Raw genomic sequence first — 23,713 nt, 5'->3', positions numbered from 1 at the left:
ACGGCTTCTGGATTTTCTGATGTTTGTGGTGTGTCTCAATCAAGTTAGTGCGTTGTTCTCACTTGTGATCTCACTCAAAATAAACGTTCGTTTCCGCCCCTGTGTCTCGACGTGTCACTTTTCATTTATTTATCTTTGTTTGTTTGTTTTTCTCAAAGAAGTCCCCTTCCCCAGTTTGATAACTTTCCGGCCCCACGTGACCGGCATCCTTTTTCTTTTTCTTCCTGGCCCTGCCTTTACTTGAAATATTGACGTTTGGCTCCTGGTGGATATCTCGCAGTCACTTTGGTTTCTAAAACATCGAAGGAAAATACCGTGAATCTGGCTGGCTGAGATGTTCCGTGTCCCCTCGCTCAGGCGCCTCGCTCTCTTCCCCCTGGTCCTGGCCCTGTCTGTCAGAGGTAGTGGAAGAGTCCCCTGAGACAACATTGCCCGAGCGGCACCGGACTCCTGAGACCGAGGCTGCGCGTCCTAGGGCCCCAGGAGTGATTGCCTGCCCCAGGGCCACTGCCTCCTTGCCTGAGGCCCAGCTCAAGCACGACCACCCTGCCGTGGGCAAGCTGCCTCTTCTGCAGAGGCTCTCTGTGTCTGTGTGTCTGTGCCGGTGGGGGTCTGTCTAGGTCGGTGTCTTGGATCCTCTCAGTGGCTCTGTCTCTCTGCTCCCTCGCGCAGGAGCTCTCCTGCGTCCCCACGGGGGGGACGAGCGTGGGCGGGGTCTCAGTCTCGGTGGGGGGCGTGGGGGTAACGGTGCCCCGCCCCCCGCCCCGACGCGAACCGAGGGAGGGCGGCGGGGTTCCGCCGATGCCCTCTGGTCGCCAGGGTGGCTCGGGGTGGTTTGGGGCCCCTCGGGGCCGGCCCGGAGCAGCGGCGGCCAGGCCCCGGGCTGGGAGGCTCCTCGGGCCGGAGGGGGCTCAGAGGAGCGCGGGCCGGGGGGCCCTGACGCCGCGACGCCTCCCGCCGCACGGCCCGGAGCAGCCCGATCTCCTGCGACCTCGGGAGCGAGCCGAGCGGGCGCGAGCCTGGAGACTCCCGGGATGGGGCGGGAGAGCGCCTAGACTGGCGCCCCGCCCCCCGCCCGCGGGGTGCCAGAGGCCTCTCAGGCCCTGGGCGGGCGGCAGGGCAGCGCACCGCAGGGTTTGGCTGGCCAGGCGGCGGCGGCGGCGGCGGCGGCGGCGGCGGCGGCGGCGGCGGCGGCGGCGGCGGCAGGTGGAGCGCGGCGGGCCGGCGGCAGCGGGCGGGGCGGGGGGGGCGGGGCGCCGGCGGCTTGTGAGCCTCACAGGGCTCTGGGGGCGCGCGTCACAGAGCTCTGGGGGCGCGCGTCACAGGGCTCTGGGCGCGCGCCTGACAGGGGCCTGGGGGCCCGCGTCACAGGGGCCGGGGCGGCCCGGCGCGCCTTCTTAGGGGCGCCCGGCGGCGGCCCCGACGTCTACGGCCATACCACCCTGAACGCGCCCGATCTCGTCTGATCTCGGAAGCTAAGCAGGGTCGGGCCTGGTTAGTACTTGGATGGGAGACCGCCTGGGAATACCGGGTGCTGTAGGCTTTTTGCCTCCCGCCGTCTCCCTCTCCTTTTGCCACCGCCCCCAGCGCGGCTCCCTCGGCACACCGGCCGCCCCTCCGGCCTCCGCGCCCGCCCCCACCCCCACCGCTGCCCAGCTGCTGCCCGTGTGCGCGACAGCCGCCCAGGCGCGGGCAGGCTGTCGAAGCCCAGCCCTTCAACCTCGCGGCCCCCCCCACCGGGACCCCGGGCCCACTGGGGCCCGGCGTGACCCCGACTCCGCGCTCGTGGGCTCCCTGTGTCCTCGGCCTCTTCCCAGCCGCTAGGGGCCCGACAGACCCGAGCAGTTCACTCGGCCGCCCCAACCAGTTGGTAGCGTCATCGCGGTCGCGTCGGAGAGAATGGATTCCGTTCCCCCGTAGGGGGAGGGGGGGGCCAACGGATCAGAAAGCTACAAGCAGCAAATACTTCTTCCGGAGCTGAGGCACCACAGGAACCTGGTGAAGGTTTTCAGAAGACCGTCTGCAAAAGGACAGGGGAAAATGGGTTAGGGGAGCATTTCAGGCAGTTCATCCAAAACGCCACGGCTTCTGGATTTTCTGATGTTTGTGGTGTGTCTCAATCAAGTTAGTGCGTTGTTCTCACTTGTGATCTCACTCAAAATAAACTTTCGTTTCCGCCCCTGTGTCTCGACGTGTCACTTTTCATTTATTTAACTTTGTTTGCTTGTTTTTCTCAAAGAAGTCCCCTTCCCCAGTTTGATAACTTTCCGGCCCCACGTGACCGGCATCCTTTTTCTTTTTCTTCCTGGCCCTGCCTTTACTTGAAATATTGACGTTTGGCTCCTGGTGGATATCTCGCAGTCACTTTGGTTTCTAAAACATCGAAGGAAAATACCGTGAATCTGGCTGGCTGAGATGTTCCGTGTCCCCTCGCTCAGGCGCCTCGCTCTCTTCCCCCTGGTCCTGGCCCTGTCTGTCAGAGGTAGTGGAAGAGTCCCCTGAGACAACATTGCCCGAGCGGCACCGGACTCCTGAGACCGAGGCTGCGCGTCCTAGGGCCCCAGGAGTGATTGCCTGCCCCAGGGCCACTGCCTCCTTGCCTGAGGCCCAGCTCAAGCACGACCACCCTGCCGTGGGCAAGCTGCCTCTTCTGCAGAGGCTCTCTGTGTCTGTGTGTCTGTGCCGGTGGGGGTCTGTCTAGGTCGGTGTCTTGGATCCTCTCAGTGGCTCTGTCTCTCCGCTCCCTCGCACAGGAGCTCTCCTGCGTCCCCACGGGGGGGACGAGCGTGGGCGGGGTCTCAGTCTCGGTGGGGGGCGTGGGGGTAACGGTGCCCCGCCCCCCACCCCGACGCGAACCGAGGGAGGGCGGCGGGGTTCCGCCGATGCCCTCTGGTCGCCAGGGTGGCTCGGGGTGGTTTGGGGCCCCTCGGGGCCGGCCCGGAGCAGCGGCGGCCAGGCCCCGGGCTGGGAGGCTCCTCGGGCCGGAGGGGGCTCAGAGGAGCGCGGGCCGGGGGGCCCTGACGCCGCGACGCCTCCCGCCGCACGGCCCGGAGCAGCCCGATCTCCTGCGACCTCGGGAGCGAGCCGAGCGGGCGCGAGCCTGGAGACTCCCGGGATGGGGCGGGAGAGCGCCTAGACTGGCGCCCCGCCCCCCGCCCGCGGGGTGCCAGAGGCCTCTCAGGCCCTGGGCGGGCGGCAGGGCAGCGCACCGCAGGGTTTGGCTGGCCAGGCGGCGGCGGCGGCGGCGGCGGCGGCGGCGGCGGCGGCGGCGGCGGCGGCGGCGGCGGCAGGTGGAGCGCGGCGGGCCGGCGGTAGCGGGCGGGGCGGGGGGGGCGGGGTGCCGGCGGCTTGTGAGCCTCACAGGGCTCTGGGGGCGCGCGTCACAGAGCTCTGGGGGCGCGCGTCCCAGGGCTCTGGGCGCGCGCCTGACAGGGGCCTGGGGGCCCGCGTCACAGTGGCCGGGGCGGCCCGGCGCGCCTTCTTAGGGGCGCCCGGCGGCGGCCCCGACGTCTACGGCCATACCACCCTGAACGCGCCCGATCTCGTCTGATCTCGGAAGCTAAGCAGGGTCGGGCCTGGTTAGTACTTGGATGGGAGACCGCCTGGGAATACCGGGTGCTGTAGGCTTTTTGCCTCCCGCCGTCTCCCTCTCCTTTTGCCACCGCCCCCAGCGCGGCTCCCTCGGCACACCGGCCGCCCCTCCGGCCTCCGCGCCCGCCCCCACACCCACCGCTGCCCAGCTGCTGCCCGTGTGCGCGACAGCCGCCCAGGCGCGGGCAGGCTGTCGAAGCCCAGCCCTTCAACCTCGCGGCCCCCCCCACCGGGACCCCGGGCCCACTGGGGCCCGGCGTGACCCCGACTCCGCGCTCGTGGGCTCCCTGTGTCCTCGGCCTCTTCCCAGCCGCTAGGGGCCCGACAGACCCGAGCAGTTCACTCGGCCGCCCCAACCAGTTGGTAGCGTCATCGCGGTCTCGTGGGAGAGAATGGATTCCGTTCCCCCGTAGGGGGAGGGGGGGGCCAACGGATCAGAAAGCTACAAGCAGCAAATACTTCTTCCGGAGCTGAGGCACCACAGGAACCTGGTGAAGGTTTTCAGAAGACCGTCTGCAAAAGGACAGGGGAAAATGGGTTAGGGGAGCATTTCAGGCAGTTCATCCAAAACGCCACGGCTTCTGGATTTTCTGATGTTTGTGGTGTGTCTCAATCAAGTTAGTGCGTTGTTCTCACTTGTGATCTCACTCAAAATAAACGTTCGTTTCCGCACCTGTGTCTCGACGTGTCACTTTTCATTTATTTATCTTTGTTTGTTTGTTTTTCTCAAAGAAGTCCCCTTCCCCAGTTTGATAACTTTCCGGCCCCACGTGACCGGCATCCTTTTTCTTTTTCTTCCTGGCCCTGCCTTTACTTGAAATATTGACGTTTGGCTCCTGGTGGATATCTCGCAGTCACTTTGGTTTCTAAAACATCGAAGGAAAATACCGTGAATCTGGCTGGCTGAGATGTTCCGTGTCCCCTCGCTCAGGCGCCTCGCTCTCTTCCCCCTGGTCCTGGCCCTGTCTGTCAGAGGTAGTGGAAGAGTCCCCTGAGACAACATTGCCCGAGCGGCACCGGACTCCTGAGACCGAGGCTGCGCGTCCTAGGGCCCCAGGAGTGATTGCCTGCCCCAGGGCCACTGCCTCCTTGCCTGAGGCCCAGCTCAAGCACGACCACCCTGCCGTGGGCAAGCTGCCTCTTCTGCAGAGGCTCTCTGTGTCTGTGTGTCTGTGCCGGTGGGGGTCTGTCTAGGTCGGTGTCTTGGATCCTCTCAGTGGCTCTGTCTCTCCGCTCCCTCGCGCAGGAGCTCTCCTGCGTCCCCACGGGGGGGACGAGCGTGGGCGGGGTCTCAGTCTCGGTGGGGGGCGTGGGGGTAACGGTGCCCCGCCCCCCGCCCCGACGCGAACCGAGGGAGGGCGGCGGGGTTCCGCCGATGCCCTCTGGTCGCCAGGGTGGCTCGGGGTGGTTTGGGGCCCCTCGGGGCCGGCCCGGAGCAGCGGCGGCCAGGCCCCGGGCTGGGAGGCTCCTCGGGCCGGAGGGGGCTCAGAGGAGCGCGGGCCGGGGGGCCCTGACGCCGCGACGCCTCCCGCCGCAGGGCCCGGAGCAGCCCGATCTCCTGCGACCTCGGGAGCGAGCCGAGCGGGCGCGAGCCTGGAGACTCCCGGGATGGGGCGGGAGAGCGCCTAGACTGGCGCCCCGCCCCCCGCCCGCGGGGTGCCAGAGGCCTCTCAGGCCCTGGGCGGGCGGCAGGGCAGCGCACCGCAGGGTTTGGCTGGCCAGGCGGCGGCGGCGGCGGCGGCGGCGGCGGCGGCGGCGGCGGCGGCAGGTGGAGCGCGGCGGGCCGGCGGCAGCGGGCGGGGCGGGGGGGGCGGGGCGCCGGCGGCTTGTGAGCCTCACAGGGCTCTGGGGGCGCGCGTCACAGAGCTCTGGGGGCGCGCGTCACAGGGCTCTGGGCGCGCGCCTGACAGGGGCCTGGGGGCCCGCGTCACAGGGGCCGGGGCGGCCCGGCGCGCCTTCTTAGGGGCGCCCGGCGGCGGCCCCGACGTCTACGGCCATACCACCCTGAACGCGCCCGATCTCGTCTGATCTCGGAAGCTAAGCAGGGTCGGGCCTGGTTAGTACTTGGATGGGAGACCGCCTGGGAATACCGGGTGCTGTAGGCTTTTTGCCTCCCGCCGTCTCCCTCTCCTTTTGCCACCGCCCCCAGCGCGGCTCCCTCGGCACACCGGCCGCCCCTCCGGCCTCCGCGCCCGCCCCCACCCCCACCGCTGCCCAGCTGCTGCCCGTGTGCGCGACAGCCGCCCAGGCGCGGGCAGGCTGTCGAAGCCCAGCCCTTCAACCTCGCGGCCCCCCCCACCGGGACCCCGGGCCCACTGGGGCCCGGCGTGACCCCGACTCCGCGCTCGTGGGCTCCCTGTGTCCTCGGCCTCTTCCCAGCCGCTAGGGGCCCGACAGACCCGAGCAGTTCACTCGGCCGCCCCAACCAGTTGGTAGCGTCATCGCGGTCTCGTGGGAGAGAATGGATTCCGTTCCCCCGTAGGGGGAGGGGGGGGCCAACGGATCAGAAAGCTACAAGCAGCAAATACTTCTTCCGGAGCTGAGGCACCACAGGAACCTGGTGAAGGTTTTCAGAAGACCGTCTGCAAAAGGACAGGGGAAAATGGGTTAGGGGAGCATTTCAGGCAGTTCATCCAAAACGCCACGGCTTCTGGATTTTCTGATGTTTGTGGTGTGTCTCAATCAAGTTAGTGCGTTGTTCTCACTTGTGATCTCACTCAAAATAAACGTTCGTTTCCGCACCTGTGTCTCGACGTGTCACTTTTCATTTATTTATCTTTGTTTGTTTGTTTTTCTCAAAGAAGTCCCCTTCCCCAGTTTGATAACTTTCCGGCCCCACGTGACCGGCATCCTTTTTCTTTTTCTTCCTGGCCCTGCCTTTACTTGAAATATTGACGTTTGGCTCCTGGTGGATATCTCGCAGTCACTTTGGTTTCTAAAACATCGAAGGAAAATACCGTGAATCTGGCTGGCTGAGATGTTCCGTGTCCCCTCGCTCAGGCGCCTCGCTCTCTTCCCCCTGGTCCTGGCCCTGTCTGTCAGAGGTAGTGGAAGAGTCCCCTGAGACAACATTGCCCGAGCGGCACCGGACTCCTGAGACCGAGGCTGCGCGTCCTAGGGCCCCAGGAGTGATTGCCTGCCCCAGGGCCACTGCCTCCTTGCCTGAGGCCCAGCTCAAGCACGACCACCCTGCCGTGGGCAAGCTGCCTCTTCTGCAGAGGCTCTCTGTGTCTGTGTGTCTGTGCCGGTGGGGGTCTGTCTAGGTCGGTGTCTTGGATCCTCTCAGTGGCTCTGTCTCTCCGCTCCCTCGCGCAGGAGCTCTCCTGCGTCCCCACGGGGGGGACGAGCGTGGGCGGGGTCTCAGTCTCGGTGGGGGGCGTGGGGGTAACGGTGCCCCGCCCCCCGCCCCGACGCGAACCGAGGGAGGGCGGCGGGGTTCCGCCGATGCCCTCTGGTCGCCAGGGTGGCTCGGGGTGGTTTGGGGCCCCTCGGGGCCGGCCCGGAGCAGCGGCGGCCAGGCCCCGGGCTGGGAGGCTCCTCGGGCCGGAGGGGGCTCAGAGGAGCGCGGGCCGGGGGGCCCTGACGCCGCGACGCCTCCCGCCGCACGGCCCGGAGCAGCCCGATCTCCTGCGACCTCGGGAGCGAGCCGAGCGGGCGCGAGCCTGGAGACTCCCGGGATGGGGCGGGAGAGCGCCTAGACTGGCGCCCCGCCCCCCGCCCGCGGGGTGCCAGAGGCCTCTCAGGCCCTGGGCGGGCGGCAGGGCAGCGCACCGCAGGGTTTGGCTGGCCAGGCGGCGGCGGCGGCGGCGGCGGCGGCGGCGGCGGCGGCAGGTGGAGCGCGGCGGGCCGGCGGCAGCGGGCGGGGCGGGGGGGGGGGGGGGCGGGGCGCCGGCGGCTTGTGAGCCTCACAGGGCTCTGGGGGCGCGCGTCACAGGGCTCTGGGGGCGCGCGTCACAGGGCTCTGGGCGCGCGCCTGACAGGGGCCTGGGGGCCCGCGTCACAGGGGCCGGGGCGGCCCGGCGCGCCTTCTTAGGGGCGCCCGGCGGCGGCCCCGACGTCTACGGCCATACCACCCTGAACGCGCCCGATCTCGTCTGATCTCGGAAGCTAAGCAGGGTCGGGCCTGGTTAGTACTTGGATGGGAGACCGCCTGGGAATACCGGGTGCTGTAGGCTTTTTGCCTCCCGCCGTCTCCCTCTCCTTTTGCCACCGCCCCCAGCGCGGCTCCCTCGGCACACCGGCCGCCCCTCCGGCCTCCGCGCCCGCCCCCACCCCCACCGCTGCCCAGCTGCTGCCCGTGTGCGCGACAGCCGCCCAGGCGCGGGCAGGCTGTCGAAGCCCAGCCCTTCAACCTCGCGGCCCCCCCCACCGGGACCCCGGGCCCACTGGGGCCCGGCGTGACCCCGACTCCGCGCTCGTGGGCTCCCTGTGTCCTCGGCCTCTTCCCAGCCGCTAGGGGCCCGACAGACCCGAGCAGTTCACTCGGCCGCCCCAACCAGTTGGTAGCGTCATCGCGGTCGCGTCGGAGAGAATGGATTCCGTTCCCCCGTAGGGGGAGGGGGGGGCCAACGGATCAGAAAGCTACAAGCAGCAAATACTTCTTCCGGAGCTGAGGCACCACAGGAACCTGGTGAAGGTTTTCAGAAGACCGTCTGCAAAAGGACAGGGGAAAATGGGTTAGGGGAGCATTTCAGGCAGTTCATCCAAAACGCCACGGCTTCTGGATTTTCTGATGTTTGTGGTGTGTCTCAATCAAGTTAGTGCGTTGTTCTCACTTGTGATCTCACTCAAAATAAACGTTCGTTTCCGCCCCTGTGTCTCGACGTGTCACTTTTCATTTATTTATCTTTGTTTGTTTGTTTTTCTCAAAGAAGTCCCCTTCCCCAGTTTGATAACTTTCCGGCCCCACGTGACCGGCATCCTTTTTCTTTTTCTTCCTGGCCCTGCCTTTACTTGAAATATTGACGTTTGGCTCCTGGTGGATATCTCGCAGTCACTTTGGTTTCTAAAACATCGAAGGAAAATACCGTGAATCTGGCTGGCTGAGATGTTCCGTGTCCCCTCGCTCAGGCGCCTCGCTCTCTTCCCCCTGGTCCTGGCCCTGTCTGTCAGAGGTAGTGGAAGAGTCCCCTGAGACAACATTGCCCGAGCGGCACCGGACTCCTGAGACCGAGGCTGCGCGTCCTAGGGCCCCAGGAGTGATTGCCTGCCCCAGGGCCACTGCCTCCTTGCCTGAGGCCCAGCTCAAGCACGACCACCCTGCCGTGGGCAAGCTGCCTCTTCTGCAGAGGCTCTCTGTGTCTGTGTGTCTGTGCCGGTGGGGGTCTGTCTAGGTCGGTGTCTTGGATCCTCTCAGTGGCTCTGTCTCTCCGCTCCCTCGCGCAGGAGCTCTCCTGCGTCCCCACGGGGGGGACGAGCGTGGGCGGGGTCTCAGTCTCGGTGGGGGGCGTGGGGGTAACGGTGCCCCGCCCCCCGCCCCGACGCGAACCGAGGGAGGGCGGCGGGGTTCCGCCGATGCCCTGTGGTCGCCAGGGTGGCTCGGGGTGGTTTGGGGCCCCTCGGGGCCGGCCCGGAGCAGCGGCGGCCAGGCCCCGGGCTGGGAGGCTCCTCGGGCCGGAGGGGGCTCAGAGGAGCGCGGGCCGGGGGGCCCTGACGCCGCGACGCCTCCCGCCGCACGGCCCGGAGCAGCCCGATCTCCTGCGACCTCGGGAGCGAGCCGAGCGGGCGCGAGCCTGGAGACTCCCGGGATGGGGCGGGAGAGCGCCTAGACTGGCGCCCCGCCCCCCGCCCGCGGGGTGCCAGAGGCCTCTCAGGCCCTGGGCGGGCGGCAGGGCAGCGCACCGCAGGGTTTGGCTGGCCAGGCGGCGGCGGCGGCGGCGGCGGCGGCGGCGGCGGCGGCGGCGGCGGCGGCGGCAGGTGGAGCGCGGCGGGCCGGCGGCAGCGGGCGGGGCGGGGGGGGGCGGGGCGCCGGCGGCTTGTGAGCCTCACAGGGCTCTGGGGGCGCGCGTCACAGAGCTCTGGGGGCGCGCGTCACAGGGCTCTGGGCGCGCGCCTGACAGGGGCCTGGGGGCCCGCGTCACAGGGGCCGGGGCGGCCCGGCGCGCCTTCTTAGGGGCGCCCGGCGGCGGCCCCGACGTCTACGGCCATACCACCCTGAACGCGCCCGATCTCGTCTGATCTCGGAAGCTAAGCTAAGCAGGGTCGGGCCTGGTTAGTACTTGGATGGGAGACCGCCTGGGAATACCGGGTGCTGTAGGCTTTTTGCCTCCCGCCGTCTCCCTCTCCTTTTGCCACCGCCCCCAGCGCGGCTCCCTCGGCACACCGGCCGCCCCTCCGGCCTCCGCGCCCGCCCCCACCCCCACCGCTGCCCAGCTGCTGCCCGTGTGCGCGACAGCCGCCCAGGCGCGGGCAGGCTGTCGAAGCCCAGCCCTTCAACCTCGCGGCCCCCCCCACCGGGACCCCGGGCCCACTGGGGCCCGGCGTGACCCCGACTCCGCGCTCGTGGGCTCCCTGTGTCCTCGGCCTCTTCCCAGCCGCTAGGGGCCCGACAGACCCGAGCAGTTCACTCGGCCGCCCCAACCAGTTGGTAGCGTCATCGCGGTCTCGTGGGAGAGAATGGATTCCGTTCCCCCGTAGGGGGAGGGGGGGGCCAACGGATCAGAAAGCTACAAGCAGCAAATACTTCTTCCGGAGCTGAGGCACCACAGGAACCTGGTGAAGGTTTTCAGAAGACCGTCTGCAAAAGGACAGGGGAAAATGGGTTAGGGGAGCATTTCAGGCAGTTCATCCAAAACGCCACGGCTTCTGGATTTTCTGATGTTTGTGGTGTGTCTCAATCAAGTTAGTGCGTTGTTCTCACTTGTGATCTCACTCAAAATAAACGTTCGTTTCCGCCCCTGTGTCTCGACGTGTCACTTTTCATTTATTTATCTTTGTTTGTTTGTTTTTCTCAAAGAAGTCCCCTTCCCCAGTTTGATAACTTTCCGGCCCCACGTGACCGGCATCCTTTTTCTTTTTCTTCCTGGCCCTGCCTTTACTTGAAATATTGACGTTTGGCTCCTGGTGGATATCTCGCAGTCACTTTGGTTTCTAAAACATCGAAGGAAAATACCGTGAATCTGGCTGGCTGAGATGTTCCGTGTCCCCTCGCTCAGGCGCCTCGCTCTCTTCCCCCTGGTCCTGGCCCTGTCTGTCAGAGGTAGTGGAAGAGTCCCCTGAGACAACATTGCCCGAGCGGCACCGGACTCCTGAGACCGAGGCTGCGCGTCCTAGGGCCCCAGGAGTGATTGCCTGCCCCAGGGCCACTGCCTCCTTGCCTGAGGCCCAGCTCAAGCACGACCACCCTGCCGTGGGCAAGCTGCCTCTTCTGCAGAGGCTCTCTGTGTCTGTGTGTCTGTGCCGGTGGGGGTCTGTCTAGGTCGGTGTCTTGGATCCTCTCAGTGGCTCTGTCTCTCCGCTCCCTCGCGCAGGAGCTCTCCTGCGTCCCCACGGGGGGGACGAGCGTGGGCGGGGTCTCAGTCTCGGTGGGGGGCGTGGGGGTAACGGTGCCCCGCCCCCCGCCCCGACGCGAACCGAGGGAGGGCGGCGGGGTTCCGCCGATGCCCTCTGGTCGCCAGGGTGGCTCGGGGTGGTTTGGGGCCCCTCGGGGCCGGCCCGGAGCAGCGGCGGCCAGGCCCCGGGCTGGGAGGCTCCTCGGGCCGGAGGGGGCTCAGAGGAGCGCGGGCCGGGGGGCCCTGACGCCGCGACGCCTCCCGCCGCACGGTCTCCTGCGACCTCGGGAGCGAGCCGAGCGGGCGCGAGCCTGGAGACTCCCGGGATGGGGCGGGAGAGCGCCTAGACTGGCGCCCCGCCCCCCGCCCGCGGGGTGCCAGAGGCCTCTCAGGCCCTGGGCGGGCGGCAGGGCAGCGCACCGCAGGGTTTGGCTGGCCAGGCGGCGGCGGCGGCGGCGGCGGCGGCGGCGGCGGCGGCGGCGGCGGCGGCGGCGGCGGCGGCAGGTGGAGCGCGGCGGGCCGGCGGCAGCGGGCGGGGCGGGGGGGGGGGGGCGGGGCGCCGGCGGCTTGTGAGCCTCACAGGGCTCTGGGGGCGCGCGTCACAGGGCTCTGGGGGCGCGCGTCACAGGGCTCTGGGCGCGCGCCTGACAGGGGCCTGGGGGCCCGCGTCACAGGGGCCGGGGCGGCCCGGCGCGCCTTCTTAGGGGCGCCCGGCGGCGGCCCCGACGTCTACGGCCATACCACCCTGAACGCGCCCGATCTCGTCTGATCTCGGAAGCTAAGCAGGGTCGGGCCTGGTTAGTACTTGGATGGGAGACCGCCTGGGAATACCGGGTGCTGTAGGCTTTTTGCCTCCCGCCGTCTCCCTCTCCTTTTGCCACCGCCCCCAGCGCGGCTCCCTCGGCACACCGGCCGCCCCTCCGGCCTCCGCGCCCGCCCCCACCCCCACCGCTGCCCAGCTGCTGCCCGTGTGCGCGACAGCCGCCCAGGCGCGGGCAGGCTGTCGAAGCCCAGCCCTTCAACCTCGCGGCCCCCCCCACCGGGACCCCGGGCCCACTGGGGCCCGGCGTGACCCCGACTCCGCGCTCGTGGGCTCCCTGTGTCCTCGGCCTCTTCCCAGCCGCTAGGGGCCCGACAGACCCGAGCAGTTCACTCGGCCGCCCCAACCAGTTGGTAGCGTCATCGCGGTCGCGTCGGAGAGAATGGATTCCGTTCCCCCGTAGGGGGAGGGGGGGGCCAACGGATCAGAAAGCTACAAGCAGCAAATACTTCTTCCGGAGCTGAGGCACCACAGGAACCTGGTGAAGGTTTTCAGAAGACCGTCTGCAAAAGGACAGGGGAAAATGGGTTAGGGGAGCATTTCAGGCAGTTCATCCAAAACGCCACGGCTTCTGGATTTTCTGATGTTTGTGGTGTGTCTCAATCAAGTTAGTGCGTTGTTCTCACTTGTGATCTCACTCAAAATAAACGTTCGTTTCCGCCCCTGTGTCTCGACGTGTCACTTTTCATTTATTTATCTTTGTTTGTTTGTTTTTCTCAAAGAAGTCCCCTTCCCCAGTTTGATAACTTTCCGGCCCCACGTGACCGGCATCCTTTTTCTTTTTCTTCCTGGCCCTGCCTTTACTTGAAATATTGACGTTTGGCTCCTGGTGGATATCTCGCAGTCACTTTGGTTTCTAAAACATCGAAGGAAAATACCGTGAATCTGGCTGGCTGAGATGTTCCGTGTCCCCTCGCTCAGGCGCCTCGCTCTCTTCCCCCTGGTCCTGGCCCTGTCTGTCAGAGGTAGTGGAAGAGTCCCCTGAGACAACATTGCCCGAGCGGCACCGGACTCCTGAGACCGAGGCTGCGCGTCCTAGGGCCCCAGGAGTGATTGCCTGCCCCAGGGCCACTGCCTCCTTGCCTGAGGCCCAGCTCAAGCACGACCACCCTGCCGTGGGCAAGCTGCCTCTTCTGCAGAGGCTCTCTGTGTCTGTGTGTCTGTGCCGGTGGGGGTCTGTCTAGGTCGGTGTCTTGGATCCTCTCAGTGGCTCTGTCTCTCCGCTCCCTCGCGCAGGAGCTCTCCTGCGTCCCCACGGGGGGGGACGAGCGTGGGCGGGGTCTCAGTCTCGGTGGGGGGCGTGGGGGTAACGGTGCCCCGCCCCCCCGCCCCGACGCGAACCGAGGGAGGGCGGCGGGGTTCCGCCGATGCCCTCTGGTCGCCAGGGTGGCTCGGGGTGGTTTGGGGCCCCTCGGGGCCGGCCCGGAGCAGCGGCGGCCAGGGCCCCGGGCTGGGAGGCTCCTCGGGCCGGAGGGGGCTCAGAGGAGCGCGGGCCGGGGGGGCCCTGACGCCGCGACGCCTCCCGCCGCACGGCCCGGAGCAGCCCGATCTCCTGCGACCTCGGGAGCGAGCCGAGCGGGCGCGAGCCTGGAGACTCCCGGGATGGGGCGGGAGAGCGCCTAGACTGGCGCCCCGCCCCCCGCCCGCGGGGTGCCAGAGGCCTCTCAGGCCCTGGGCGGGCGGCAGGGCAGCGCACCGCAGGGTTTGGCTGGCCAGGCGGCGGCGGCGGCGGCGGCGGCGGCGGCGGCGGCGGCGGCAGGTGGAGCGCGGCGGGCCGGCGGCAGCGGGCGGGGCGGGGGGGGGCGGGGCGCCGGCCGGCTTGTGAACCTCACAGGGCTCTGGGGGCGCGCGTCACAGAGCTCTGGGGGCGCGCGTCACAGGGCTCTGGGCGCGCGCCTGACAGGGGCCTGGGGGCCCGCGTCACAGGGGCCGGGGCGGCCCGGCGCGCCTTCTTAGGGGCGCCCGGCGGCGGCCCCGACGTCTACGGCCATACCACCCTGAACGCGCCCGATCTCGTCTGATCTCGGAAGCTAAGCAGGGTCGGGGCCTGGTTAGTACTTGGATGGGAGACCCGCCTGGGAATACCGGGTGCTGTAGGCTTTTTGCCTCCCGCCGTCTCCCTCTCCTTTTGCCACCCGCCCCCAGCGCGGCTTCCCTCGGCACACCGGCCGCCCCTCCGGCCTCCGCGCCGCCCCCACCCCCACCCGCTGCCCAGCTGCTGCCCGTGTGCGCGACAGCCGCCCAGGCGCGGGCAGGCTGTCGAAGCCCAGCCCTTCAACCTCGCGGCCCCCCCCACCGGGACCCCCGGGCCCACTGGGGCCCGGCGTGACCCCGACTCCGCGCTCGTGGGCTCCCTGTGTCCTCGGCCTCTTCCCAGCCGCTAGGGGCCCGACAGACCCGAGCAGTTCACTCGGCCGCCCCAACCAGTTGGTAGCGTCATCGCGGTCGCGTCGGAGAGAATGGATTCCGTTCCCCCGTAGGGGGAGGGGGGGGCCAACGGATCAGAAAGCTACAAGCAGCAAATACTTCTTCCGGAGCTGAGGCACCACAGGAACCTGGTGAAGGTTTTCAGAAGACCGTCTGCAAAAGGACAGGGGAAAATGGGTTAGGGGAGCATTTCAGGCAGTTCATCCAAAACGCCACGGCTTCTGGATTTTCTGATGTTTGTGGTGTGTCTCAATCAAGTTAGTGCGTTGTTCTCACTTGTGATCTCACTCAAAATAAACGTTCGTTTCCGCCCCTGTGTCTCGACGTGTCACTTTTCATTATTTATCTTGTTTGTTTGTTTTTCTCAAAGAAGTCCCCTTCCCCAGTTTGATAACTTTCCGGCCCCACGTGACCGGCATCCTTTTTCTTTTTCTTCCTGGCCCTGCCTTTACTTGAAATATTGACGTTTGGCTCCTGGTGGATATCTCGCAGTCACTTTGGTTTCTAAAACATCGAAGGAAAATACCGTGAATCTGGCTGGCTGAGATGTTCCGTGTCCCCCTCGCTCAGGCGCCTCGCTCTCTTCCCCCCTGGTCCTGGCCCTGTCTGTCAGAGGTAGTGGAAGAGTCCCCTGAGACAACATTGCCCGAGCGGCACCGGACTCCTGAGACCGAGGCTGCGCGTCCTAGGGCCCCAGGAGTGATTGCCTGCCCCAGGGCCACTGCCTCCTTGCCTGAGGCCCAGCTCAAGCACGACCACCCTGCCGTGGGCAAGCTGCCTCTTCTGCAGAGGCTCTCTGTGTCTGTGTGTCTGTGCCGGTGGGGGTCTGTCTAGGTCGGTGTCTTGGATCCTCTCAGTGGCTCTGTCTCTCCGCCTCCCTCGCGCAGGAGCTCTCCTGCGTCCCCACGGGGGGGACGAGCGTGGGCGGGGTCTCAGTCTCGGTGGGGGGCGTGGGGGTAACGGTGCCCCGCCCCCCCACCCCCGACGCGAACCCAGGGAGGGCGGCGGGGTTCCGCCGATGCCCCTCTGGTCGCCAGGGTGGCTCGGGGTGGTTTGGGGCCCCTCGGGGCCGGCCCGAAGCAGCGGCGGCCAGGCCCCGGGCTGGGAGGCTCCTCGGGCCGGAGGGGGGCTCAGAGGAGCGCGGGCCGGGGGGCCCTGACGCCGCGACGCCTCCCGCCGCACGGCCCGGAGCAGCCCGATCTCCTGCGACCTCGGGAGCGAGCCGAGCGGGCGCGAGCCTGGAGACTCCCGGGATGGGGCGGGAGAGCGCCTAGACTGGCGCCCCGCCCCCCGCCCGCGGGGTGCCAGAGGCCTCTCAGGCCCTGGGCGGGCGGCAGGGCAGCGCACCGCAGGGTTTGGCTGGCCAGGCGGCGGCGGCGGCGGCGGCGGCGGCGGCGGCAGGTGGAGCGCGGCGGGCCGGCGGCAGCGGGCGGGGCGGGGGGGGGGGGCGGGGCGCCGGCGGCTTGTGAGCCTCACAGGGCTCTGGGGGCGCGCGTCACAGAGCTCTGGGGGCGCGCGTCACAGGGCTCTGGGCGCGCGCCTGACAGGGGCCTGGGGGCCCGCGTCACAGGGGCCGGGGCGGCCCGGCGCGCCTTCTTAGGGGCGCCCGGCGGTGGCCCCGACGTCTACGGCCATACCACCCTGAACGCGCCCGATCTCGTCTGATCTCGGAAGCTAAGCAGGGTCGGGCCTGGTTAGTACTTGGATGGGAGACCGCCTGGGAATACCGGGTGCTGTAGGCTTTTTGCCTCCCGCCGTCTCCCTCTCCTTTTGCCACCGCCCCGAGCGCGGCTCCCTCGGCACACCGGCCGCCCCTCCGGCCTCCGCGCCCGCCCCCACCCCCACCGCTGCCCAGCTGCTGCCCGTGTGCGCGACAGCCGCCCAGGCGCGGGCAGGCTGTCGAAGCCCAGCCCTTCAACCTCGCGGCCCCCCCCACCGGGACCCCGGGCCCACTGGGGCCCGGCGTGACCCCGACTCCGCGCTCGTGGGCTCCCTGTGTCCTCGGCCTCTTCCCAGCCGCTAGGGGCCCGACAGACCCGAGCAGTTCACTCGGCCGCCCCAACCAGTTGGTAGCGTCATCGCGGTCTCGTGGGAGAGAATGGATTCCGTTCCCCCGTGGGGGGGGGGGGTGGAGCCCAACGGATCAGAAAGCTACAAGCACCAAATACTTCTTCCGGAGCTGAGGCACCACAGGAACCTGGTGAAGGTTTTCAGAAGACCGTCTGCAAAAGGACAGGGGAAAATGGGTTAGGGGAGCATTTCAGGCAGTTCATCCAAAACGCCACGGCTTCTGGATTTTCTGATGTTTGTGGTGTGTCTCAATCAAGTTAGTGCGTTGTTCTCACTTGTGATCTCACTCAAAATAAACGTTCGTTTCCGCCCCTGTGTCTCGACGTGTCACTTTTCATTTATTTATCTTTGTTTGTTTGTTTTTCTCAAAGAAGTCCCCTTCCCCAGTTTGATAACTTTCCGGCCCCACGTGACCGGCATCCTTTTTCTTTTTCTTCCTGGCCCTGCCTTTACTTGAAATATTGACGTTTGGCTCCTGGTGGATATCTCGCAGTCACTTTGGTTTCTAAAACATCGAAGGAAAATACCGTGAATCTGGCTGGCTGAGATGTTCCGTGTCCCCTCGCTCAGGCGCCTCGCTCTCTTCCCCCTGGTCCTGGCCCTGTCTGTCAGAGGTAGTGGAAGAGTCCCCTGAGACAACATTGCCCGAGCGGCACCGGACTCCTGAGACCGAGGCTGCGCGTCCTAGGGCCCCAGGAGTGATTGCCTGCCCCAGGGCCACTGCCTCCTTGCCTGAGGCCCAGCTCAAGCACGACCACCCTGCCGTGGGCAAGCTGCCTCTTCTGCAGAGGCTCTCTGTGTCTGTGTGTCTGTGCCGGTGGGGGTCTGTCTAGGTCGGTGTCTTGGATCCTCTCAGTGGCTCTGTCTCTCCGCTCCCTCGCACAGGAGCTCTCCTGCGTCCCCACGGGGGGGGACGAGCGTGGGCGGGGTCTCAGTCTCGGTGGGGGGCGTGGGGGGTAACGGTGCCCCGCCCCCCGCCCCGACGCGAACCGAGGGAGGGCGGCGGGGTTCCGCCGATGCCCTCTGGTCGCCAGGGTGGCTCGGGGTGGTTTGGGGCCCCTCGGGGCCGGCCCGGAGCAGCGGCGGCCAGGCCCCGGGCTGGGAGGCTCCTCGGGCCGGAGGGGGCTCAGAGGAGCGCGGGCCGGGGAGCCCTGACGCCGCGACGCCTCCCGCCGCACGGCCCGGAGCAGCCCGATCTCCTGCGACCTCGGGAGCGAGCCGAGCGGGCGCGAGCCTGGAGACTCCCGGGATGGGGCGGGAGAGCGCCTAGACTGGCGCCCCGCCCCCCGCCCGCGGGGTGCCAGAGGCCTCTCAGGCCCTGGGCGGGCGGCAGGGCAGCGCACCGCAGGGTTTGGCTGGCCAGGCGGCGGCGGCGGCGGCGGCGGCGGCAGGTGGAGCGCGGCGGGCCGGCGGCAGCGGGCGGGGCGGGGGGGGGGGCGGGGCGCCGGCGGCTTGTGAGCCTCACAGGGCTCTGGGGGCGCGCGTCACAGAGCTCTGGGGGCGCGCGTCACAGGGCTCTGGGCGCGCGCCTGACAGGGGCCTGGGGGCCCGCGTCACAGGGGCCGGGGCGGCCCGGCGCGCCTTCTTAGGGGCGCCCGGCGGCGGCCCCGACGTCTACGGCCATACCACCCTGAACGCGCCCGATCTCGTCTGATCTCGGAAGCTAAGCAGGGTCGGGCCTGGTTAGTACTTGGATGGGAGACCGCCTGGGAATACCGGGTGCTGTAGGCTTTTTGCCTCCCGCCGTCTCCCTCTCCTTTTGCCACCGCCCCCAGCGCGGCTCCCTCGGCACACCGGCCGCCCCTCCGGCCTCCGCGCCCGCCCCCACCCCCACCGCTGCCCAGCTGCTGCCCGTGTGCGCGACAGCCGCCCAGGCGCGGGCAGGCTGTCGAAGCCCAGCCCTTCAACCTCGCGGCCCCCCCCACCGGGACCCCGGGCCCACTGGGGCCCGGCGTGACCCCCGACTCCGCGCTCGTGGGCTCCCTGTGTCCTCGGCCTCTTCCCAGCCGCTAGGGGCCCGACAGACCCGAGCAGTTCACTCGGCCGCCCCAACCAGTTGGTAGCGTCATCGCGGTCGCGTCGGAGAGAATGGATTCCGTTCCCCCGTAGGGGGAGGGGGGGGCCAACGGATCAGAAAGCTACAAGCAGCAAATACTTCTTCCGGAGCTGAGGCACCACAGGAACCTGGTGAAGGTTTTCAGAAGACCGTCTGCAAAAGGACAGGGGAAAATGGGTTAGGGGAGCATTTCAGGCAGTTCATCCAAAACGCCACGGCTTCTGGATTTTCTGATGTTTGTGGTGTGTCTCAATCAAGTTAGTGCGTTGTTCTCACTTGTGATCTCACTCAAAATAAACGTTCGTTTCCGCCCCTGTGTCTCGACGTGTCACTTTTCATTTATTTAACTTTGTTTGTTTGTTTTTCTCAAAGAAGTCCCCTTCCCCAGTTTGATAACTTTCCGGCCCCACGTGACCGGCATCCTTTTTCTTTTTCTTCCTGGCCCTGCCTTTACTTGAAATATTGACGTTTGGCTCCTGGTGGATATCTCGCAGTCACTTTGGTTTCTAAAACATCGAAGGAAAATACCGTGAATCTGGCTGGCTGAGATGTTCCGTGTCCCCTCGCTCAGGCGCCTCGCTCTCTTCCCCCTGGTCCTGGCCCTGTCTGTCAGAGGTAGTGGAAGAGTCCCCTGAGACAACATTGCCCGAGCGGCACCGGACTCCTGAGACCGAGGCTGCGCGTCCTAGGGCCCCAGGAGTGATTGCCTGCCCCAGGGCCACTGCCTCCTTGCCTGAGGCCCAGCTCAAGCACGACCACCCTGCCGTGGGCAAGCTGCCTCTTCTGCAGAGGCTCTCTGTGTCTGTGTGTCTGTGCCGGTGGGGGTCTGTCTAGGTCGGTGTCTTGGATCCTCTCAGTGGCTCTGTCTCTCCGCTCCCTCGCACAGGAGCTCTCCTGCGTCCCCACGGGGGGGACGAGCGTGGGCGGGGTCTCAGTCTCGGTGGGGGGCGTGGGGGTAACGGTGCCCCGCCCCCCACCCCGACGCGAACCGAGGGAGGGCGGCGGGGTTCCGCCGATGCCCTCTGGTCGCCAGGGTGGCTCGGGGTGGTTTGGGGCCCCTCGGGGCCGGCCCGGAGCAGCGGCGGCCAGGCCCCGGGCTGGGAGGCTCCTCGGGCCGGAGGGGGCTCAGAGGAGCGCGGGCCGGGGGGCCCTGACGCCGCGACGCCTCCCGCCGCAGGGCCCGGAGCAGCCCGATCTCCTGCGACCTCGGGAGCGAGCCGAGCGGGCGCGAGCCTGGAGACTCCCGGGATGGGGCGGGAGAGCGCCTAGACTGGCGCCCCGCCCCCCGCCCGCGGGGTGCCAGAGGCCTCTCAGGCCCTGGGCGGGCGGCAGGGCAGCGCACCGCAGGGTTTGGCTGGCCAGGCGGCGGCGGCGGCGGCGGCGGCGGCGGCGGCGGCGGCGGCGGCGGCAGGTGGAGCGCGGCGGGCCGGCGGCAGCGGGCGGGGCGGGGGGGGCGGGGCGCCGGCGGCTTGTGAGCCTCACAGGGCTCTGGGGGCGCGCGTCACAGAGCTCTGGGGGCGCGCGTCACAGGGCTCTGGGCGCGCGCCTGACAGGGGCCTGGGGGCCCGCGTCACAGGGGCCGGGGCGGCCCGGCGCGCCTTCTTAGGGGCGCCCGGCGGCGGCCCCGACGTCTACGGCCATACCACCCTGAACGCGCCCGATCTCGTCTGATCTCGGAAGCTAAGCAGGGTCGGGCCTGGTTAGTACTTGGATGGGAGACCGCCTGGGAATACCGGGTGCTGTAGGCTTTTTGCCTCCCGCCGTCTCCCTCTCCTTTTGCCACCGCCCCCAGCGCGGCTCCCTCGGCACACCGGCCGCCCCTCCGGCCTCCGCGCCCGCCCCCACCCCCACCGCTGCCCAGCTGCTGCCCGTGTGCGCGACAGCCGCCCAGGCGCGGGCAGGCTGTCGAAGCCCAGCCCTTCAACCTCGCGGCCCCCCCCACCGGGACCCCGGGCCCACTGGGGCCCGGCGTGACCCCGACTCCGCGCTCGTGGGCTCCCTGTGTCTTCGGCCTCTTCCCAGCCGCTAGGGGCCCGACAGACCCGAGCAGTTCACTCGGCCGCCCCAACCAGTTGGTAGCGTCATCGCGGTCGCGTCGGAGAGAATGGATTCCGTTCCCCCGTAGGGGGAGGGGGGGGCCAACGGATCAGAAAGCTACAAGCAGCAAATACTTCTTCCGGAGCTGAGGCACCACAGGAACCTGGTGAAGGTTTTCAGAAGACCGTCTGCAAAAGGACAGGGGAAAATGGGTTAGGGGAGCATTTCAGGCAGTTCATCCAAAACGCCACGGCTTCTGGATTTTCTGATGTTTGTGGTGTGTCTCAATCAAGTTAGTGCGTTGTTCTCACTTGTGATCTCACTCAAAATAAACGTTCGTTTCCGCACCTGTGTCTCGACGTGTCACTTTTCATTTATTTATCTTTGTTTGTTTGTTTTTCTCAAAGAAGTCCCCTTCCCCAGTTTGATAACTTTCCGGCCCCACGTGACCGGCATCCTTTTTCTTTTTCTTCCTGGCCCTGCCTTTACTTGAAATATTGACGTTTGGCTCCTGGTGGATATCTCGCAGTCACTTTGGTTTCTAAAACATCGAAGGAAAATACCGTGAATCTGGCTGGCTGAGATGTTCCGTGTCCCCTCGCTCAGGCGCCTCGCTCTCTTCCCCCTGGTCCTGGCCCTGTCTGTCAGAGGTAGTGGAAGAGTCCCCTGAGACAACATTGCCCGAGCGGCACCGGACTCCTGAGACCGAGGCTGCTCGTCCTAGGGCCCCAGGAGTGATTGCCTGCCCCAGGGCCACTGCCTCCTTGCCTGAGGCCCAGCTCAAGCACGACCACCCTGCCGTGGGCAAGCTGCCTCTTCTGCAGAGGCTCTCTGTGTCTGTGTGTCTGTGCCGGTGGGGGTCTGTCTAGGTCGGTGTCTTGGATCCTCTCAGTGGCTCTGTCTCTCCGCTCCCTCGCGCAGGAGCTCTCCTGCGTCCCCACGGGGGGGACGAGCGTGGGCGGGGTCTCAGTCTCGGTGGGGGGCGTGGGGGTAACGGTGCCCCGCCCCCCGCCCCGACGCGAACCGAGGGAGGGCGGCGGGGTTCCGCCGATGCCCTCTGGTCGCCAGGGTGGCTCGGGGTGGTTTGGGGCCCCTCGGGGCCGGCCCGGAGCAGCGGCGGCCAGGCCCCGGGCTGGGAGGCTCCTCGGGCCGGAGGGGGCTCAGAGGAGCGCGGGCCGGGGGGCCCTGACGCCGCGACGCCTCCCGCCGCAGGGCCCGGAGCAGCCCGATCTCCTGCGACCTCGGGAGCGAGCCGAGCGGGCGCGAGCCTGGAGACTCCCGGGATGGGGCGGGAGAGCGCCTAGACTGGCGCCCCGCCCCCCGCCCGCGGGGTGCCAGAGGCCTCTCAGGCCCTGGGCGGGCGGCAGGGCAGCGCACCGCAGGGTTTGGCTGGCCAGGCGGCGGCGGCGGCGGCGGCGGCGGCGGCGGCGGCGGCGGCGGCGGCGGCGGCGGCGGCGGCAGGTGGAGCGCGGCGGGCCGGCGGCAGCGGGCGGGGCGGGGGGGGGGGCGGGGCGCCGGCGGCTTGTGAGCCTCACAGGGCTCTGGGGGCGCGCGTCACAGAGCTCTGGGGGCGCGCGTCACAGGGCTCTGGGCGCGCGCCTGACAGGGGCCTGGGGGCCCGCGTCACAGGGGCCGGGGCGGCCCGGCGCGCCTTCTTAGGGGCGCCCGGCGGCGGCCCCGACGTCTACGGCCATACCACCCTGAACGCGCCCGATCTCGTCTGATCTCGGAAGCTAAGCAGGGTCGAGCCTGGTTAGTACTTGGATGGGAGACCGCGTGGGAATACCGGGTGCTGTAGGCTTTTTGCCTCCCGCCGTCTCCCTCTCCTTTTGCCACCGCCCCCAGCGCGGCTCCCTCGGCACACCGGCCGCCCCTCCGGCCTCCGCGCCCGCCCCCACCCCCACCGCTGCCCAGCTGCTGCCCGTGTGCGCGACAGCCGCCCAGGCGCGGGCAGGCTGTCGAAGCCCAGCCCTTCAACCTCGCGGCCCCCCCCACCGGGACCCCGGGCCCACTGGGGCCCGGCGTGACCCCGACTCCGCGCTCGTGGGCTCCCTGTGTCCTCGGCCTCTTCCCAGCCGCTAGGGGCCCGACAGACCCGAGCAGTTCACTCGGCCGCCCCAACCAGTTGGTAGCGTCATCGCGGTCGCGTCGGAGAGAATGGATTCCGTTCCCCCGTAGGGGGAGGGGGGGGCCAACGGATCAGAAAGCTACAAGCAGCAAATACTTCTTCCGGAGCTGAGGCACCACAGGAACCTGGTGAAGGTTTTCAGAAGACCGTCTGCAAAAGGACAGGGGAAAATGGGTTAGGGGAGCATTTCAGGCAGTTCATCCAAAACGCCACGGCTTCTGGATTTTCTGATGTTTGTGGTGTGTCTCAATCAAGTTAGTGCGTTGTTCTCACTTGTGATCTCACTCAAAATAAACGTTCGTTTCCGCCCCTGTGTCTCGACGTGTCACTTTTCATTTATTTATCTTTGTTTGTTTGTTTTTCTCAAAGAAGTCCCCTTCCCCAGTTTGATAACTTTCCGGCCCCACGTGACCGGCATCCTTTTTCTTTTTCTTCCTGGCCCTGCCTTTACTTGAAATATTGACGTTTGGCTCCTGGTGGATATCTCGCAGTCACTTTGGTTTCTAAAACATCGAAGGAAAATACCGTGAATCTGGCTGGCTGAGATGTTCCGTGTCCCCTCGCTCAGGCGCCTCGCTCTCTTCCCCCTGGTCCTGGCCCTGTCTGTCAGAGGTAGTGGAAGAGTCCCCTGAGACAACATTGCCCGAGCGGCACCGGACTCCTGAGACCGAGGCTGCGCGTCCTAGGGCCCCAGGAGTGATTGCCTGCCCCAGGGCCACTGCCTCCTTGCCTGAGGCCCAGCTCAAGCACGACCACCCTGCCGTGGGCAAGCTGCCTCTTCTGCAGAGGCTCTCTGTGTCTGTGTGTCTGTGCCGGTGGGGGTCTGTCTAGGTCGGTGTCTTGGATCCTCTCAGTGGCTCTGTCTCTCCGCTCCCTCGCGCAGGAGCTCTCCTGCGTCCCCACGGGGGGGACGAGCGTGGGCGGGGTCTCAGTCTCGGTGGGGGGCGTGGGGGTAACGGTGCCCCGCCCCCCGCCCCGACGCGAACCGAGGGAGGGCGGCGGGGTTCCGCCGATGCCCTCTGGTCGCCAGGGTGGCTCGGGGTGGTTTGGGGCCCCTCGGGGCCGGCCCGGAGCAGCGGCGGCCAGGCCCCGGG

At 67.9% G+C, this 23,713-nt stretch overlaps 11 non-coding genes across 11 annotated transcripts; all 11 read left to right on the top strand.

Annotated features, from left to right (window-relative positions):
• The first annotated feature begins 1,424 nt into the window (after window positions 1-1,424).
• LOC131407738 (5S ribosomal RNA) lies at window positions 1,425-1,543 on the top strand. The gene has a single exon (XR_009220608.1). It is a non-coding gene; the product is annotated as a 5S ribosomal RNA (ribosomal RNA).
• A 1,965-nt stretch (window positions 1,544-3,508) lies between these two features.
• LOC131407728 (5S ribosomal RNA) lies at window positions 3,509-3,627 on the top strand. Its single transcript, XR_009220601.1, has one exon. It is a non-coding gene; the product is annotated as a 5S ribosomal RNA (ribosomal RNA).
• Window positions 3,628-5,577: 1,950 nt separating this feature from the next.
• LOC131407717 (5S ribosomal RNA) lies at window positions 5,578-5,696 on the top strand. Its single transcript, XR_009220589.1, has one exon. It is a non-coding gene; the product is annotated as a 5S ribosomal RNA (ribosomal RNA).
• A 1,951-nt stretch (window positions 5,697-7,647) lies between these two features.
• Window positions 7,648-7,766, top strand: LOC131407705 (5S ribosomal RNA). The gene has a single exon (XR_009220578.1). It is a non-coding gene; the product is annotated as a 5S ribosomal RNA (ribosomal RNA).
• Window positions 7,767-9,726: 1,960 nt separating this feature from the next.
• Window positions 9,727-9,850, top strand: LOC131407726 (5S ribosomal RNA). Its single transcript, XR_009220599.1, has one exon. It is a non-coding gene; the product is annotated as a 5S ribosomal RNA (ribosomal RNA).
• A 1,958-nt stretch (window positions 9,851-11,808) lies between these two features.
• On the top strand, window positions 11,809-11,927 carry LOC131407694 (5S ribosomal RNA). Its single transcript, XR_009220567.1, has one exon. It is a non-coding gene; the product is annotated as a 5S ribosomal RNA (ribosomal RNA).
• Window positions 11,928-13,880: 1,953 nt separating this feature from the next.
• Window positions 13,881-14,001, top strand: LOC131407731 (5S ribosomal RNA). Its single transcript, XR_009220604.1, has one exon. It is a non-coding gene; the product is annotated as a 5S ribosomal RNA (ribosomal RNA).
• A 1,950-nt stretch (window positions 14,002-15,951) lies between these two features.
• On the top strand, window positions 15,952-16,070 carry LOC131407682 (5S ribosomal RNA). The gene has a single exon (XR_009220556.1). It is a non-coding gene; the product is annotated as a 5S ribosomal RNA (ribosomal RNA).
• Window positions 16,071-18,010: 1,940 nt separating this feature from the next.
• LOC131407671 (5S ribosomal RNA) lies at window positions 18,011-18,129 on the top strand. Its single transcript, XR_009220545.1, has one exon. It is a non-coding gene; the product is annotated as a 5S ribosomal RNA (ribosomal RNA).
• Window positions 18,130-20,083: 1,954 nt separating this feature from the next.
• Window positions 20,084-20,202, top strand: LOC131407659 (5S ribosomal RNA). Its single transcript, XR_009220534.1, has one exon. It is a non-coding gene; the product is annotated as a 5S ribosomal RNA (ribosomal RNA).
• A 1,971-nt stretch (window positions 20,203-22,173) lies between these two features.
• LOC131407721 (5S ribosomal RNA) lies at window positions 22,174-22,292 on the top strand. The gene has a single exon (XR_009220594.1). It is a non-coding gene; the product is annotated as a 5S ribosomal RNA (ribosomal RNA).
• The last annotated feature ends 1,421 nt before the right edge of the window (window positions 22,293-23,713 follow it).

The sequence above is a fragment of the Diceros bicornis genome, chromosome 6 (genome assembly GCF_020826845.1).
Source record: "Diceros bicornis minor isolate mBicDic1 chromosome 6, mDicBic1.mat.cur, whole genome shotgun sequence".
Taxonomy (NCBI): Eukaryota; Metazoa; Chordata; class Mammalia; order Perissodactyla; family Rhinocerotidae; genus Diceros; species Diceros bicornis.
Note: the sequence above shows the minus strand (reverse complement) of the source record. Positions and strands in the feature narration are given on the sequence as shown.